The sequence below is a fragment of the Leopardus geoffroyi genome, chromosome C2 (genome assembly GCF_018350155.1).
Source record: "Leopardus geoffroyi isolate Oge1 chromosome C2, O.geoffroyi_Oge1_pat1.0, whole genome shotgun sequence".
Lineage (NCBI taxonomy): Eukaryota > Metazoa > Chordata > Mammalia > Carnivora > Felidae > Leopardus > Leopardus geoffroyi.
Genome location: NC_059333.1, coordinates 93,052,005 through 93,071,189, shown reverse-complemented (window position 1 = coordinate 93,071,189; position 19,185 = coordinate 93,052,005). Strand labels below are relative to the sequence as shown.

Genomic DNA, 19,185 nt, shown 5'->3' with positions numbered 1-19,185 from the left:
TAGGAATTCATGGAAGAAGAAAATACATTATTTCACTCAATTAATATGTATTAGCTATTTCTATGTTTTAAAAGACTGGGAATACAGTCATAAGCAAAATTTCCTGTTTTCATGTAGTTTACAGTCTAAAAGAAGTTGGAGTCAAGTGTTGAGCAGAAGCAATTGTGGGGTCAAAAGGGAAGCCTAGGATGAAGAGGATGAGGGAGTGCAGGGCAGAGTTGGAAGGGATGTCACGCTAGGTTATAAGCCAGTGTGGGGCTGGAAGGGAACAGGGGAGAGTTGGACCAGTCCTGGTAAATGGGCCCCATGAGGATGAGGAAGAGAGCAGAGAGCCAGATGAAGAATACAAGAGAGTAGTCACCTCCCTCAAGTAGACTAAGTAGAGTAAGATAGGCTGCCTTACAGATGGAGGGTGAAGTAGATGTGAAGGTGAAGGCGAGTACCATGCCTTGTGACAGCATGCAAATGGGAAGAAGGAGATCTCCCGAAAATTACTAGCCTTTGGGAGCTGAGCACCAAAATTATATTTTTCAAACTCTACTAAACCCCGGGACCTGAACTGCTGAGTTCCCACTCATTCTACTTCACTGAGGCTAGAGTGCATTCAGAAAGCTGGTGCCTACTTCTAATAACTATAACGGGCCCAGAGGAGGGTAGGTGCTGAAAGGTGAGGGAAGAAACATAAGCAGTTCCCCAGACAGGTAGGTTTATTACTTGGCCTAGGGAAACAGAAGGCTGTTGTAAGATATCTGTCACCTCAGACAAAGAAGGAGTAGTTCCAGAAACATGGTTTTGAGACATGGCTTTTCTTCCTGGTCATATGTACTACCACATGAAGATAAACTGATTTATACTACCACCAAGGTGCTTTGACAGTTTGAAATTCAGCAGGTGTAGTTGCAGTGAAGGCGAAGCAGATGTTACGATCAGAATTTTATTAGGACTCTAGATGTATGTATTGAAGAACAGTTCTTTTGATTGAATTAAAACAATATCCATTAAAACTGTTTTAAGAATATTAGAATTTATTGAATCACACTGCTTTTTCCATTAACTGTGAATAGAGGTTTAATCCCTCACTATGTTCATCCTCTTCAAACTCAAAGCAAACAGATTTATTCATAGAGAAAGAAGAGGACATAAGAGTAGTGGTGTTGATGTAAAGAATGGCCTATAAATGTTGAGGTATAGTGGAGAGATATAAGCCTATAATTAATGGCACTGAGAGTGGCTGATGTCAGGCAGTTATTACACAACAGAACTTTATTATTTCAAGTTAATCTAAAGAGAGCCTGAAAATATCCACCAACACGTCTGGTTAGTAAATGGGTTAACTGATGCACAAGTTTCATGAGTCATGATTTCAGTGGGAAATAACTTCAGGATGAATATTGAAGCTTCAGATTCTAGCTTCTCCCCTAGGCTTTGTAATTGTTAGGCATTGTTGACCTTCCCTAACCTCAACTTCAACAGCATTCAGACAAATTACTTCATTGTATGAGTTAGCAGATGACCAAAACATGTGTAGTTAAACAAACAGTATGAAATCAATACTAAATTATTTGGGAATTAAATAGTGCTTGCAAAATTGGATTTTTTAGTGATACCTATTAACAAAATTCTATGAAATCCTTTAATTTGGAAAAAGAATTTACTTTCTAAAATATGATCACTCTCTGCGCCATCTTTTATCTTATTAACTGCTACTTATCCTCCAGGTTTGACCTTTCTCAAATACTTTCCCCAAATTCCTCTTTACACCCATCCCACAAATGATTCAACATTTCCTTGTTTGTATATAATTGGTATCTCTGCCTCAACAGTTATCGCATTGACTCATACTTCTTTACTTATTTGGATGTCTTCCTTCCTGAACTGCAAATCCTTTGAGGATGGAGGTATCTTGGGCATTTCTTTATCTCTAGCACTTGGTAGACTGCCTGTGTGTCTTCAAATTTTTATTGCATAAAAATAGGAATGAACAAGTGAAAAGTAAAAAATTAAAATTTTCCCGAGAAGACATACAGATGGCCAACAGGCACATGAAAATATGCTCAACATCCCTGATCATCAGGGAAATGCAAATCAAAACCACAATGAGATATCACCTTTTGGCTATTATCAAAAAGGTAAGAAATAATAAAGTGTTGGTGAGGATGTGGAGAAAAGGAAACCCTTGTGCACTGCTGGTGGGAATGTAAATTAGTAGAGCTACGGTGGAAATCAGTATTTTGAGGAATGGAAATTCCTCAAAAAATTAAAAATAGAAGGGGTACTTGGGTGGCTCTATCAGTTGAACATCTGATTCTTGATTTTTGTTCAGGTCATGATCTCATAATTTTGTGAGTTCAAGCCCAGTGTCAGGCTCCATGCTGATGGTATGGAGCCTGCTTAGGATTCTCTGTCTCCCTCTCTCTGCCCCTGCCCCACTTGCTCTGTCTTTGTCTCTCTCAAAATAAATAAATAAATAAATAAACAAATAAATAAATAAACTTAAAAAAAATTAAAAATAGAACTACCATATGATCCAATAATGTCATTACTGGCTGTTTACCCAAAGAAAAGAAAAACACTAATTCAAAACAATATACACACCCCATGTTTATGGCAGCATTATTTACAATGGCCAAGATATGGACACAGCCCAACTTACCATTGACAGATGAATGGATAAAGAAGATTTGGTGTATATATATATTATACATATATATATATATATATATATATATATATCATGTATATGATATATATGCATATATACATATGCATATAATACATATGCATATATAATATATATTATATATAATATATATGCATATATAATATATGCATATATACATATGCATATACATATATGCATATATATTATATATATAATGGAATATTACTCAGCCATGAAAAGGATGAGATCTTGCCATTTGTGACAACATGGATGGACTGAGAGGGTATAATGTTAAGTGAAATAAGTCAGAGAAAAAGAAACACCATCTGATTTCACTTATATGTGGAATCTAAAAAAACAAATGAATAAATAAACAAAAAGCAAAAATCAGACCTATAATACAGAGAACGAACTGATGGTTACCAGAGGGGAGGGAAATAGAGGGATGGGAAAAATGGGTGAAGCGGAGTGGGAGATATAGGCTTCCAGTTATGGGATAAATTAATCATGGGAATAAAAGGTTCAGCATATGGAATATAGTCAATGATAATTGTAATAGTGTTGCATGGTGACAGATGTAGCTACACTTGTGGTAAGCATAGCATAAGGTATAGAGTTGATGAACCACTATGTTGTGTGCCTGAAACTAATGTAACATCATGTGTCAACTATACTCAAAAAATAAATAAACTAAACTAAAATTTTCCTACATTTTAAAAACTTAATGAAAAGAAATTTATCCTTTGTAAGTTAAACATATAATGAATTATCTGTTATTAAGTGGGGTCATGAGATGATGCTAATGTAGAAGAAAGGATTGGAAATGGGTTTCATGTTGTGCCCCTGTGGGACCTTAAATTCACTTGACCCCTTAATCCTTATATATTGAAAAAGATGATAATACCTATAATATCTATTCCTTTTATAGTACCAATTTCCTTTATCTACTTTAACCTTGCTTCATGGTTAAGAGAACTGAACAATTGTGTGTGTGTGTGTGTGTGTGTGTGTGTGTACTTTGAAAACTATAAAGTGGTATACATGTAAGTTTCTATTTCTACATTAAAAATGGTCACCTTGGATAAAATGAGATAAATTAGCAGATTAGCAATTTCAAGATACTTATTTGATGTCAGAGTTGAGTGTATGAACCACGTATACATTTTACTATTAATTCAAAAGTGAATCAACTTTTTTTCTTTTAAGGTACTCTTAAATTTGAGATACTGATAGGATAGAAGAAAAATTCTATTATTTTTCCCTTAAAAATCTTATTCAAATAAAATGAAAATTGTCTATGTTCTTCAAAATTCTTCAAATTCAAATGTTGACATTTTTATATAATTGGAATAGGGGGCACGGATTTAATTTTGAATAGTTTTCTTCACTTCCATTTTATCCTGAACATTGTTCCATGTTGCTACATAATCTCCTAATAATGTTTATCAAGTATATTACCATATTTTACTTAAATATTGTATTACTTCTGCATATTTTGATTCCTTCTAATTTTGCTATTATAAATTATTTTGAAAGGAACATCTTTTCCTATGTGGGTCTTCTTTTGGATTATTGGTAATCAATGGAAGAGATAATTGAATCACTAGTTTAGGTCCACCTCCAGAGCACACCTATAGAAGAAAAAGGAAATAATTTATTTCTTACTAAAGAAATCTGTTGATCTCAAAATCCTGAAGCTAAATTAGTGACGAATAACAATTTAAGATATTTCACGAATAGTCAAAATTATTAAAAAAAAAACAAATTAGGGAAATAATTACAGATTCAGAAGGAAAAGGAATTTCCAGGACTTATTTTTTCAACATTCTATGTTTCTTTTCTCGGTACTTTTGCCTGAGGTGAAAAATGCAAAAGCACAACGATAATCTGATGGTTCCTGAAAAGTACAGTAAAATTATTCTTCAAGAGTCTTTTACACAAATGATGTGCTAGGTTATCTAGTCAGTTTTATGACAGCATTGTGTACAACTTGAAAATATTTTATTAGACATAATTTTAATAAAATTGTTTTATTAAGTTTTCCTTAAAAGCAACAGAAGTAAAAGAAACCAAGGGAAAACATGGAATTGTGAGTCTTCATATAAATGTTTCTGTGCTTTGTAGAATTCTTAAAGGAGGTATTTTTACTTCATCTTTCAGCTTATAAATTAATCTGCAGCCCATGTGCATTCGGCTACTCAAGGCTTCTATTACAGTTTTCATTTCAATATTTAAATTTTATAAAAACTATTTTCTTATAGATATGTTTTTAGAGAAGCCTATATTTGTTTTCTCAAAATAGCAGTCCCTTGAGCTTCAGTAAAACATTAAATTTTAAAATATATATATATATATTTCTTTGTTTCCTTAAATATGTTTCCCCACCATATATATTTTTTTCTATTTATCTGTTCTTCCTCTTTAATGCAATTGGTTTTCCTCAAATACTTGCTGTTTATGGTTTTCTGTTCAAATTTATGAATAAAGGATTAGATTGTTTAATATAGGTATCTGGCAAGGTTTTTCTGTCATGGAAATGGAAAGTTCTAGAGCTGCAAATTAGGAGTTGCTGAGGACCATGGCTGTCCTATTTTCTGGCAGTATGATACAGCATATGCAGCAGGTTCAAGTGAGGCCTACTTCTCTGGAATATATACCACACTGTCCCACATTCGTGCTTCTTTGTAAGAAGTTACTTAGAAAATAGCATTGATTCAATCTTGTATTTCTTGTTTTATTGTAATGCTGAATAGGTTCAAAATGCTGGTTAATAAACATAGAAAAAGTCAAAACTCTCTCCTTCAGAGAGCAATTAGTGAAAGTGCAAGTGTTCTTAAGAGATCCATTACTAGCTAACCCAGTTTGGGAGTGGGAGAGGTATGAAGTGGAGTGGGATGGTAGTGAGGGGTGGGATGGGTGGGTGCTGTTAAGGAATGGTCTCTAGAGTCAGTGCTAAGGTTTGATGGATCTATGGAAGTTAGAAAAGTGAATAGGTTGGGAAGGAAGGCATTCAAAGAGAGAACTTTGCAGACAAAGAGAAAACCATGTACAGAAGTTTAGTGCTTAATAAAAAGCATGGAAGATTTGAAAAGAAAAAAAAATGGTATGTAGCTCTGTGCATTTCTGATGGCAAATCCTGTGCATGTCACTTAAGAAAGCTTTGTTACCATTCTGTGGCATCTAAAATGCACTCTCTAGGTCAGTGTTCTTAAATCTGGCTATACATAAGAATTATATGGAAGCGTTTTAAAAATGTTGATGACCTAGTCAGAGATTCTGATTCTGATTCTGTGGGGGGCAGAGAGGTAGGGCTAAGCACTGGTATTTTTAACCTCTCCCCTTAAGTGATTCCAGTGGGCAACTATGGTGAGAACCACTAACCCTGGTAATAATTAATACAGAGTGTTTCAACTAGATTTATTTAAAAAAATTTAATGTTTGTTTATTTTTGACAGAGAGAGAGAGAGACAGAGACAGAGCTTGAATGGGGGAGGGACAGAGAGAGAGAGGGAGACACAGAATCTGAAGCAGTCTCCAGGCTCTGAGCTATCAACACAGAGCCTGGAGTGAAGCTTGAATCCATGAACTGCGAGATCATGACCTGAGATGAAGTCGGATGCTTAACCGACCGAGCCCCCCAGGTGCCCCAACTAGATTTATTTTATAAACAATTTATTTTGGTGTCCATATGAGGAACAGATTGAAAAAAAAATTAGATGAGGGGAGTGGAGGCCAGTGAGGAGGCTGGCACAGCCATGCAGGATGAGTGTATATGGATCCACATCAAGAAGTCCAGTGTCACTTGCAATTCCTTGATGAAGAATCTTGCTGTTACCTGGTCCTCTAGGATCTGTCTCCCCAACCTTAGTTGACTCTTCTGCTGTCATAGTCTACTCTGAATATGCTTCCTTGGTGCATCTGGCTATATCTTTCAAAGTTGGTCCTGCCTGTGGTTTATAGGCAGCAAGCACCCTTTCCAAGATAATCAGGGAAACAAACTCTTTTGCTAGCAAACCGCAGTGTTGGCTTTGGTAGCCTGGTGTTTTCCCTTAGTTGATGGTCATTTAAAGAGGATTTTGCCAACTGCTTCTAAGTTGAACACTAGGCAATGCTCTCCTCTTGTAGTCCCTCACTTAAGTACATAGTTTTCCTTCTCAGTGGGTGAAATCACCATGGTGTCTCACTACAAGAAATACCCTTACCCTCTACTGTTCTTCAAAAGAGTCAGCAGCATTGACCCTATGTGAGGCAGGGTGAGTAAAGCTAATCTAATCCTGGCATTATCCCTGCTTCTTGAGGAGTGCATGGGGGCATCCCTTTGCCCAAAGGTGACCCCTTATCATTTTGGGGGTCATTCCATTTGCATGAACTCCTGAACACTGAGTCATTTCTTCAGTACCCATACTCTTCACCTGTGAGTTTACTTCTCTTTGCAGTAAAAAGGAAGTACAAGAAACTTGGATTTAAATTTGAATGCAATCCTAGTTTAATCCATTTATAGTGGCAGCAGGTCATTTAGTGTTATGAGGTTTCTGTTTTCTGTAAAAATAGGAAAAATTATATGAACAATTCAAACTTGAAAGATATACATAAGAATAAGAACCAAGTACAGAAGATGCATTAAACAAATGAAAGTAGACATTATTTTTGTTATTATGATCATTATATCTTCGTGTCTTAAAAGCGCTCATGAGCAAAGGAGTAGTTAAAACTGTTAGTCTTTGCAATAACCACATGGGAATATGTATATCTTTATTTGTATATTATGTATATTTAATGATATGTATACTGATATATTATATATAAATATACATATATTATAGATGTATATACATAAATATATTTAATATAATATGTATATTAAAAACAAGATGTGTAGAAGGAAGGAAAGAGAATGAGAGGAGGAAAACAGCTATATTGAGATTTTATTCTCTTTTCTGTTTTTATTAGTTACTACTACTATTGCTATTATTATTATTATTATTATTATTATTTTGTCTGTTATATTGCTTTCTGATCTATTTCTTGATATATCAGGGGAGAGAGAGGATAGAAAAAAGTTATCTGACTTTGCCAAAATTAGGAATCAAAAAAAGATTAAAGAATCCTTCCATGTCTTTATATCATAAGAGTTCACTTGAAATGCATGTAGCCAAAATTAAGATTGATATTGAGTTGTATTTTGATTGATTCGCTTTAAATTTAGATTGATTTTGAAGCTTTTATTAAAACTACTCTATTTATAACCTGAATTTCTTTGTAATCCAATTCAATACTATCAATAAGAAATGCCTTTTGATAAAAACATGCTTGATTAATTAAATAGAAATATTTATATCAGTGAGTAAATTAAAAATAAGGAGACTTTGGTTTCTATGTTGCAATGGAGGATACACAGAGGATCTAGATGTCGAAATCTGATTAAATTGAATTAAAATTCAATTTAAAATTTACTATTTAAATGCTTTATATCAAACTCCTATTAATAAATAATTTGGAAAAGCATCATTGAAAAGTATAATTCCCAAAATAGTTAATGGTTTTAAGTAATCTATTTAAAAGTGCATGGTCTAAGTCCATCTCCTACTAAAGCATCTCATTCATACCCATCACTAGACTAATTTGCTTAATGGAAAGGCCTGATTACAAAACAAATTCTTTTAGAAATTAGAACTCTCAAAAAGGGAAAAAAGAAGTAGACAGCAAAGAACATTCAATGGATGCTACAGAAGAATGATTGTTCAACTTTCAAAAGATTTACTCAACTACATCATTCAGCCTATACTTCATAATTTTGTCCAGTAGAAAATTATGAGTGGTGTTTTGTTATAAAAGGCCTTGCATGAAGTCAAGATAAACAATTCAAACCACATTTTTGATCTGCCATTCCAATAACTCTAATAAGATTTTATTCTTTTTGTCATATACTTAGTGAACACATGTGAGCATGAGTTCTAGAATTTCAGTTAATATCAAGAATAGTAAATGTCAGTTTCTGGAATTCTATTTGAAAACCAGGACAGTTAACAGTTTTCATAGCATTTTTCCATGGTGACTCAAAGATATTAGATATTCATTCCAAAAACACATCTTCAAGTATTTTTAGTATCCTGTTAGGTAACTGATTTGGACCTGGAATCTTAAAGCTAATTTAAATCACCTTCAGGCTTTCTTATCATTTTCTCACCATCAAACTCTTTTCCAGTTCAAACATCATTCTTCTCTGTGGAGAAATTGGAAGCTGTGGTTTAATAGTTTTGCTTTTCTCTTGGTCATTTGTTCATATTACATAGTTGGCCCCAAGCAATGTCATTCTTATCTTTTACTTGGTTTATCTTTTTGCTTTGAAAATACCAGAGAAATTTCTTTTCTATTTTCCTTAGCATTTTTCACAAACATCAGACAACTCAGTGTCATTAAGTGATCATACTCTTCTCTCACATTATTCTTTTGTTTTTGCTCCTTTTCTGATCTCCCTTTTGAAATACACTTCTCAAGCACATGGTTATTAGAAAACTGCCTGTACAACCATCCTGATTTCTTTAGATGCCTTTGTGATTCTTAGTCTAGATTGTTACAGGTAAGAGAATATTAGAATAACCTATAGAATAATATATGGATTTTTCTTTTTAATTTGCTTCTTATAGCTTAAAGCTGTGCTACCCAATATGGTAGTCACTTGTCATATATGGCAACTGAGCTCTTGAAGTGGACTTAGTCCAAAATGAGATGTGCTGTAGATACCTAGATATCCAATATATACATTTGATTTGGAAGACTTTTACAAAAATTATAAAATGGTTTATTAATAACTTTCAATAGTGATTACATATGAAAATGATTGTATTTTTATACAAATATAAAGAAAATATATTAGTAAATTTAATTTCAGCTGCTTCTTTTTAAAAGTGTATACTAGAAAATCTTATATTGCATATGTAGCACATATTATGTTTTTATTGGGCAGAAATGATTATTCTCAGAATAATTTTAATACATATTTTTAGTTAAGTGTATTAGCTTCCTATTGCTGCTGTAACAATTTACCACAACTTTAGTGGTTTAAGACAATAGAAATTTGTCAACTTGCAGTTTAGCAAGTCAGAAGTCCAAAGTGGGTTGGCAAGGGCTGCGTTCCTTTTAGAAGGCTCTAGAGGAGAATCCGTTTCCTTGACTATCAGACTCCTAGAGGCTGCGTGCATTCCTGGGCTTATAGCCCTTTCCTCCTTCTTCTAAAGCAACAGTATAGCATCCTCAAATCTCTTTCTCTCTCTTTATCTGTCTCTTATTTCTGCTTCTGTTATTTCTCTGGCTCAAAATTTTCTGCCTTCCTTTTATAAGGCACCTTGTGATTACATTGGGCCCATTTCAAGATCCTTAACTTAATCATATTTGCAAAGTCCTACATGTCATGTGAGGTAACATATCCATAGATTCCACAGATTAAAATGTGGACATCTTTGGAGAGCCATTATTCTGCTAACTATATTGAGCATCTCTAATGTTGTGCTTTTTTGGCTTGTTAATATGCAATTTTTGGAGCTTGGTTGTGGTCAAATACTTTAAGAACAATGACACTTTAATACCAAGAACCAAAGGAAAAACAAATCTAAAGTGACATGGTGCAGTGGTTTCTCATCTAGCAATGTTATTGACCTCAGTGTGACCTTGGTTATTTTAGTCATTTGCTTTCTTAGGTTTTTTTTTCTATTTAGCAAAAGGAGATCTGTGGAGTCTATACATGGACTATAAAACTGCATTTCTTTGGGCCACAGTTCAAATGTACTCTGCTTGCTTTAATGATAAATTAATGGTAAAACTGATTTTTTAATGGTAAAACCATTTTTAATGGTGAAACTAATTTCAGACATGTATCTTTTATCAGACTTATACATGATGAGGATGTGAACTGTGAAGTAGGCTTAATATATTACAAATAGTTAAGAATTATATTCTTGTTTGATCTTATAATAGGTAAATTTTCTGTTAATATGTAAGCTATCTACTCTGGTAATCTATCAACTTGGTGACATAACAAATCTTTCTTTGAACTTTTTAAATATTACTTTCTCTGAATAATATACTTAACTCTAAGAAGGTTTGGGAAATTTTTAGAGAAAAAAAAAAACACAGTGCTTAGAGAGTCATGATTTTGAGAACGGATGGTTGGAAGTTTGAGCCACTTATGCATTTAGTGTTAATATAGTTTGACAATCATCTTTTTAATATATCATTCTAATGTGGTTAGTTCACTCTACTTTTTGTTTCAAGGTCATCAGAAATAATTTTTATTCATATATAATTAAAAAGCAAGCTCTAAACCAAATACAAATGATTTTAGGAAAATTCATCCTTTTGAACGTTTGTGACATGATTTCCAGTTTTCTCCAAATGATAAAAAAATTAACTAAGGAGGTGGATTTATGTGTTCAGAGATTCTCAGAGAGAGACAGAGAGAGTCAGAGGGAAAGAGAAAGACATGAAGACACATGTACACATAGGGAGAGAGAGAGAAAGAGTGAGGCAGAAAGAGGAAGAAAGACTGACAGATCATTCCTTTTGAAGATGTGATTTAAAGGTCTCCTTTATTTAATATTTTAGGAAATTATGAAACTGAATATTTTCAGACAGGTAGATGATGCTCATTAAATCACTAATTGAACAATAATGAAAATCCAGGCCAGTGTTTACTTCTAATTTTGTAATTAGCATAAAATCCTATCCAGAGAGGGAAGAGTACCCAACCCATGTATGTGAAGTCAATGAGATGGTAATGTCATTGGGATGTAACAAAATTTTTCCTTTTCTAGATTGAAATACAAATCATTAATTTTCATGTGACTTTTCTATAATTGAGTTAAAGTTTATAGTAAATTTTACTAATACTGGAAACATTGACTCAGATAAAGTAATATTGTACAATAAACTTCAATGGATGATGTACAATAGGATGTTTTTTTGGTTGTTTTTATTCACTACTAAAGAAATACTTAAGATCATTTATATAATTTAATTCTAGGCTACACTGCAATGGATTAAAATCAACTATGGTATGATGGAGTCAAAAGCAGCTAAAATAGAGAATCTGCTATGAAGTTATTATTTATATAATAATATAAATATTATTCAATTTCAAAAATATAAAAATCTAAACTCTAAAATACTGTGTAAAATAATAATGTAGTAAGCTGTTAACAGCCAAAATCTTTGAAGATGAGAACTCACATATTTTTAAGTAAAGAATAATTGTGCCAATTTAATATAAATCATAGATTTAAAAAACCTCTTTCAAAAAGAAACAAAACAGATTCTTAATTATTAGCATAATGTCACCAAAATTTAGAAATTGTAACAGTTCAAACTGACTTAAATTTGTTTCAAAAATCTAGATTTATTTCTGACTTAAGCCCTTGAGCTTTGAAAATATGTTTTAGAATCTCAAACTAATCTTGATGAAGCCCCATTTCTCTATTTGACAGTCTCATCCTAAAATATCTAGTCTTGATCATTACTTCCTTGGTTTGCATTACAGGTCTTCAAACCATGAAATATAAAGACACATCTGGTAAATTTAGCATTCAAGCAGGTGTGTTCTCCCAATACATACCTGAAATATTCAGTATCGGTCAAGTGTTTTAAGTAGTCCTTTCTAATTAAGCAGAATTGTCTGAGCACATTCTTCCCTGTAGAGAGAACCTCTTTATAAACAGCTACCTTTGCAGTAGTTAGGCCTGTGATGTTGCAATACTTTTTATGCTTATGTCTTTCATAATTTCCAGTTGCCATTCAGATTCAAGTTTTGAGCATGTAAAATGAGGGTACATCAGGGGAATTCTGAAGATGGTAGAAGAATATATTTTCCCAAGACTTGCTTTAGAAAATCTGTTTTACAATACTTTATAAGATTACTTTTTTTCAGACATAGAACACCAATATTCCATAGCATCTTAAAATGTTAACTACCAGGCAGAACTTAATTGATTTGACTTGGTCGCATAAGATGTACTGTTATATCAATTAACTAAAAAATATCATAACCCTCTTTTCATAATGACTCTTGTATTAAAAGCAACAATTAAACACTTTCTCATCTGTTTTTTAGTAGAACTATGCCATTTCCTTACATGATACATTTGGTATTAATCATTTTGTTTGCTTGTTTAAAGTGTGAAAACCAAAATAAGATTTGTAATCCTACTATAAATTTTAGCAGAGCTGAAATCTTAGTGACACCATCAAATTGGAATCCCATATTCCAATTGGCACTCAAGTTTGCCAATCTTGGCCTTTCATTTCCCATTGTTGTTAGTCACAGTAGTCTTTTACTTCCCTACTCTATTAATTTCATTTTCTGAAGAGATATTAGCAAGCTTATCCAATATAGAGAATAAATTTGTTTTCTTCATGTACCAACTAGCTTCACACTTTGGTCCATTAAGTCATTCATTCGCTAATCGTTTGTACTCTGAGGGATCCAAAGATTAAGTTTCTATGTTGTCTGTAAAGTAAATCACCAGGGAGAGAAATGAGTTTGATTAATATTTTTATCCTCAGTCTTTTTCTTTCCTCTACAACCCTCATCCTTTTACTTCTTGTTTTATTCTTCCTCCTTCATTGACTACCTTAAGCCATCACATCAGTTTGTACTTAAACACACTGAAAATGAACCTTCAGTTCTATATTAGTGTCTAATATCTCATTTTCAGTATAGATGGTGAAATATTAATTCAAAATAACTATTAACCATTTAGAATGAATGAATCAATTATCAATAGCTAACTAAGGGTTTGTGGTGGCTACTTGTTTTAAAGTTAACTCTCTTGTGGAATACTTTATACTATGTCCAGTTTGCAGGAGGTATTCCATAAGTGGTTGCTGAAAGAATATGTCAACATCTCCAAATTTTGGAAATGCTACATCTGCTCTTCCCCCTTGTTCATTCTATCATTGAAGGATATTAAATTGTCCCCTCTCTCTTTCTTTATTACAAAGCTGCTTTGGCTGTTGCTCAGGAATGCTGTTGTGAATGGTCGAAAATTGATTGATGATTTGTCCAGGTATCTTTACTGAGTTCAATGTGAGTTGAGTGGTATTAACTGCTAATCTAACTCACTTTTACTTCTAACATTGGGTTCTAAAAAATTCTTTCCTAATATTTGATATGATATCTTCCAGTTTTGTATGAATTATGAAAAATACTGTCTAATGATTTTGAAACAAGATTTCCAGTTCTTATATTTCATATCAACAAAGCCTCCCTGTTTGAATTCACATGTGTAATTTTAAATATTATGGAAGAATTATGTTATAGTTTGGTTTAGGGATACTCTGGTTTTGGTGGTTCCTAGTTAACTGGTCAGAATTGAGCATCCATTGATTGATTGCCTGTTTCATAGTTTCAGAGTCTGGTTATTCTATGTGAGATCAAAGGAAAATACAAAAAGGAGCTAGTTGAGGATTATATTTTCCTTGTACGTAACCACATTTTTGTCATTTAGGTGGTAGTTTTTGCTTGTCAGCTGGAAATTTTCATACCTATGGTAGAAATAAATAAGCATTGATCCATTTCCACTTTCTAGAAATAGTAAGTACTTCAGATTTTTTTTAAAAAGCACATTATTAAATTCTAGACTCTCATACTAATTTTTCACTTCTACATTATATTTGTTCTAATTTAAAATATTCTAATACTGTCAAGTGTTCATGGAAATCACCCAGTTTAAATATTTCATTTTAATGAAGTAGTTAAGACATACAAACAATTTATATATAATATAAACACATGTGTACTCAAGATTTAGTCTGAGAAATGAAGCATGTAAAATTCAGCTGAAGTTCCCTGTGATGTCTTTCCAGTGTCATTAACCTCCATTCTTCCCAGAGATAACCTCTATAACCTCTACCAAGAATTTCAGGTTTATCATTATCATGGATGTTTATATACTTTTGTCACATATACATATGCTCAAATTATATATATATATATATATATATATATATATATATATATATATATGTGTGTGTGTGTGTGTGTGTATGTATATATAATTATTTTTGCATGTTTTAAAACTTGATACATAAGTGGTATCATCCCACAAGTATCTTTCTGCAGCCTACATTTATTGTGGCTGCTTCACATCGCATTTTTGAGAGGTATCCATGATAACTCAAATAGCTATAGTGCATTTTTTTTTTCTGCTTCAAGTATCACAGTATGTGACTATTCCATAATTACTTGTCCACTTATTTATCTAAAGGTGTTTAGATTTTTTTTCCTTTTCCTTTTTTTTTTCTCCTTCAAGTAATTCTGCAATGGATATTTTCTGTACATGTGAAGAGAAGTAGACAGGAGTAAAGACTAGATTTTAGGAAATGAGAATCTTCAACTGTCTCTAAACTGCTCTCTGAAGTTGTCCAATTATAAACCTCCCATGGTTTCTCCACATTCTCATCCATCTTTCATATTGCTGGACTTACACATTTTTGCCAATTTCATACCTGTGAAATTATATCTCACCATTTTAGCTTCCATTTCACTAATAACTAGGGTATCTTTTTCAGATGTTTATTGGATATTGAAAATCCCCTCTGTCAATTGACTGTTCATCTTCTTGGCTCATTTTTTCCTATCATATTTTTTTTCTTTGTAAGTTTGTAAGAAAGCTTTATGTACTAGAATACTAGTCCTTCTTTGGTTATATGCATAGCAAATTTCTTCTCTCAGTGTATGCCTTGGATTTTTTGATACACATACATCTTTAATTTTAATATATCAAAATTAATATTTTTCCTTTTGGACTTCCTTTTCAATGTCTTAATGTTTAATAAACGCTTCTTGTCTACTCAAAATCACAAAGTTATTTCTCTTTAAAAGGTTTTAAGTTTTGCTCTGTATCTTTAGCTTTTATCGTACCTTAAATGTATATTTAGGTGTGAATTTGAAAGCTAGCATTATAATTTTTTCATTTGCCTAATCTATTGTCTGAATAATTCATTTTCCTTCACTATTCTCTAATGCCACCTGTTATTTATCAAGTTTCCATAAATTCAGGGATTTGTTTCTGAGCCCTCTGTTCTCTTCCATTGGACTAATTTCTATTCCTGAACCAAAGCTACATTGTCTCAACTACTGGCATTTTATATTAAGTCATAAAAGTTTATATGGAAATTATCCATACCTTGTTCTTAATTGTATTGTACTGTATTGTATTGTATTGTATATAAAATCGTATTGACAAGCTTGACCCTTTAACCCTGCAAACACATTTTAAGATTCACTTTTCAAGTTCCATGAAAAATTATAGTGGGCTTTTAATAATAATTACATTAATTTTATAAATTAATTTACAATATTGAGTGTCCCATCTAGTAACAGATATGTTTGTTCATTTATTTTGGTTTACTCTTTAATTTTAATAGATAAGTTAGCCATGGGCCAAAAAGTGACTGCTCAAGGTCACATAGCCAATTAATAATAAAACCAGTAATAGAAGATCTCTTGAGTTCTTAATAGCTCATATGCTAAAAAGACTTGATTAGTTAGTTAAGAATGAAGATGGTGGAGTCCTTGCAGCCATTGCACCCACTCATGAAAGTGAATTAAACTTCCGAAGTTTACTAATCCTTGATAATCAGAGTGTAGTGAGAGGGCTTGTTAGAAATGCAGAATCTCATTCCTTCTCTGATGCTACCAAAACAGAATCCTCATTTTGAAAAGATTCCTGGGTCTTTGGTAGGCACAGTGAAGTTTGTGAAGTATTGCTGAGCAAAATGGAGTGTTAAAATTGATTGCATCACTTTTTTCTCTAAAACCTGTCAAAAATGTTAGTAGTAATCTTGAGATCATTGAATTGCACAGGGTTCAGATAAACATTGAGAAGTAGTATATAATGACCCTTAGGTCTTGCTCTTTGACCATAGGCTTACAGCATCCATCATCTGCTCTGCTGAATGAATATCAAAAGTCCAAAATGAGAAGAGATTGTCTAAAAAAATATGTATCCATAATCATATTCTTTTAAAGAAAACAAAACATTAAGGTTTTTTCCAAAGAGCAGCATCTCAGGAAGACTGAGGTTTCTTTGGGTATCTGTAGTTATTCAGGAAACAAATACATTTGCTTTGAAATCACTAGCTGCTCCAAACTGGCATTTTAGCTACTAAATGCCATTGGGGAAAATTCTGTTGAAAAAAAGATGCAATACTGGGGAGATAGACACACAGAAGATTCGGTCTTTAAAGTAAAACAAAGAAGAGAGATCAGACGATGTTTCAAGTAGTCATATACTATTCATGTTAATCTCGGTTCACCTTCTTCTTATTTAACTACTACAGCAGCCAGTTATCTAGTGGGGGGCGGGGGATGGTGGTGGGGGGGGGGGAAGGTGAGGAGAAGGGATTAAAAAAAAAGTGAGATTCCCTGCAATATCACTTCGAGCCACTAGGGGTATCTTTGTACCATTTTTCATCCTGCACCGATTTGGAGTAGAAACCTATATTAGAGGAAAACCAGGGTCCTCGGCATTTTTTGCGAGCAGTGCACCCAGAATTCAAAAAGATTTTTTAAAAAGAAGAAGAAGGAAAGAAACCACAGTTCCTTCGGTCACCCGAACAAGGCTACGAAATCGCTCTACTGGACATCAGCGCCAGGGATTCATTTTTGAGGTCAATTTCCAATCGAGATAAATCTATTGGATTAGTAGGATTATCTGATTGCAGCCGAAAGAAGTAACGTTGTTTGATCATTTGTGTTTCTTGCCTGATGGTCGGAATTACATGGAGGTGGCTTTGGGTCCCAAGGATTCTGGATCGTGGTTTCATCTGGAGAGAAAAAAGGATCAATCGACACGTTTTGGAAGTGTCCGTGGGTGAATAAAAAAAAAAAACGGGGGGGGGGCGCGAAACTGGGGTTGCGGCTGCTTAAAGAAGAAAGATAAATAAAGGAAGCATCTTGAATTCTGAAACAAGAATTACCGGTGCTCAAGATTCAAAAAAAAAAAAAAAAAAAAAGAAAAAAGAAAAGAAAAAAAGCGTCTAGAAGCTGATAAATACTTTGACCAATTCAGCTTAAATTTGACGGCGAAGTGTTGTAGAAACTGTCTCCTTGAATGATTGGAAGGGGACTAGGGAAGGTTGAGGGGGCTCCCTCTGTGGATTTATCTTACTAAGGGTAAGTTTGGGGGTCTTTTGTTGGGAGGGGGCTGTCTGCCTGGGTTTGTGTGCCGCTGCGCGGTAGGTGCTGCGGACGCGGTGCCAGTGAAATGGGGAGAGAAGCGGGTATGCAATAAAGCCACGTCGCGCATCTCGGGGTGGATCGCTAGGGAGCTACCCAGTTCGAGCTTAAAAACCTTATTTTGTGGCGTCGGAGGGGAAGCCAAACAACCCCCAAGCTCTCAACTTTGTGTTGAAAACCTCTCAGTTAGGAGATCCCTCTTGGATCCAGGGCTTTCCTCCTAGTGATACTTTAAAGAGAGGTAGCAGTGATGCCTTGGAAAACCTGCTTGTGCAGGAGGAAAACCCAAGTAGAAATCGCTGCTGCCTCAGCCTTGGCTTCGGCGGCTGGCTCGGCTTCTAGGGGAATTTTGCAGGGGGAATTGGCCCTTCTCCTATTATCTTCTCCCTCCCTCCCTCCCTTTTTCCCTTTCCCCTCCCACCTTCCCGTTCTCTCAGCCGAACGCTAAAGGGTTACAGGGTCACTGCATCCTGTAGACACAGAGGTGGGTGACTGGCCTCACATGTTGTCTTGTAATTCACTTGCACGACTTTGCATAATACAGTCCGAGGTAACTTTCTTGGAGTTGGAAGAGTCCAGGAAGGCGTTGCAGCCTTTATGCCGAGGGCCCCGACTGGCGAGTGCGCCAGGCAGCAGGCTGCATTTCTGATGCATCCCTGCCCTGGCTGCTTCGCCACTCACTGGCTTTTCTTTCCAACTGAGCGGTGCGCGCGCGTTCCCAGACATTTTCTTGCAGCTGAATACATACAAGGATTTTTCCCCCTTTTTATTATCTTAATTTATTTTTTTAGCTCTCAAGAAAAGATCATCATTATTTGCAGAAGGAAAACCAATTTCAGCAGATATAATTAAAATTAATCACTCAAATGAGTGAATATTAATTGACTTCGGAAACTAAAAGTTGCTTTGGAATCCAGTAAAGCATATTATTCTGAACCAATTTTGGAACACACATAGGTTCAGAACAATAACCTATAAAGAAGTAATTCATTTAAATATAGATAGATAGATAGATAGATAGAGATATGTTAAACAGGTTAATGAATATCCCCCAGCCCTTTATACCTTCTGACATCTCAGCACTATAATTTTAGTTGGTTCTTCCTATTTAAGGCCAATTCACTAAATTTTAAACCTTCAGATATCCAAATACATTAGAATAAAATGAAGATGGGTAATTGTTAAAATATAAAATAATTTTTTTTTTGTACAGTTTTATCTTTAAAGAAAAGCACCAGATATTTTTTCAGGGGTTTCTGTTTACAGGTTATGATATGAATGTGGATACCTT

The 19,185-nt window shown here is 33.9% G+C and overlaps 1 protein-coding gene across 10 annotated transcripts in view; it reads left to right on the top strand.

The window, feature by feature from the left end:
• NLGN1 (neuroligin 1) overlaps positions 1-19,185 on the top strand; it is an 837,200-nt gene that overhangs the window by 139,098 nt on the left and 678,917 nt on the right. For 4 of the 10 annotated variants that reach the window (XM_045502945.1, XM_045502943.1, XM_045502940.1 and 1 more), the window contains exon 1: positions 17,141-17,831. The exons of 3 other annotated variants lie outside the window; for them this stretch is intronic. The gene's annotated coding sequence lies outside the window, so the exon portion shown is untranslated. Of the gene's footprint in view, positions 1-17,139; positions 17,832-19,185 lie in introns of those variants that run through there. 3 more of the 10 variants (XM_045502942.1, XM_045502939.1, XM_045502935.1) reach the window with 1 other exon arrangement.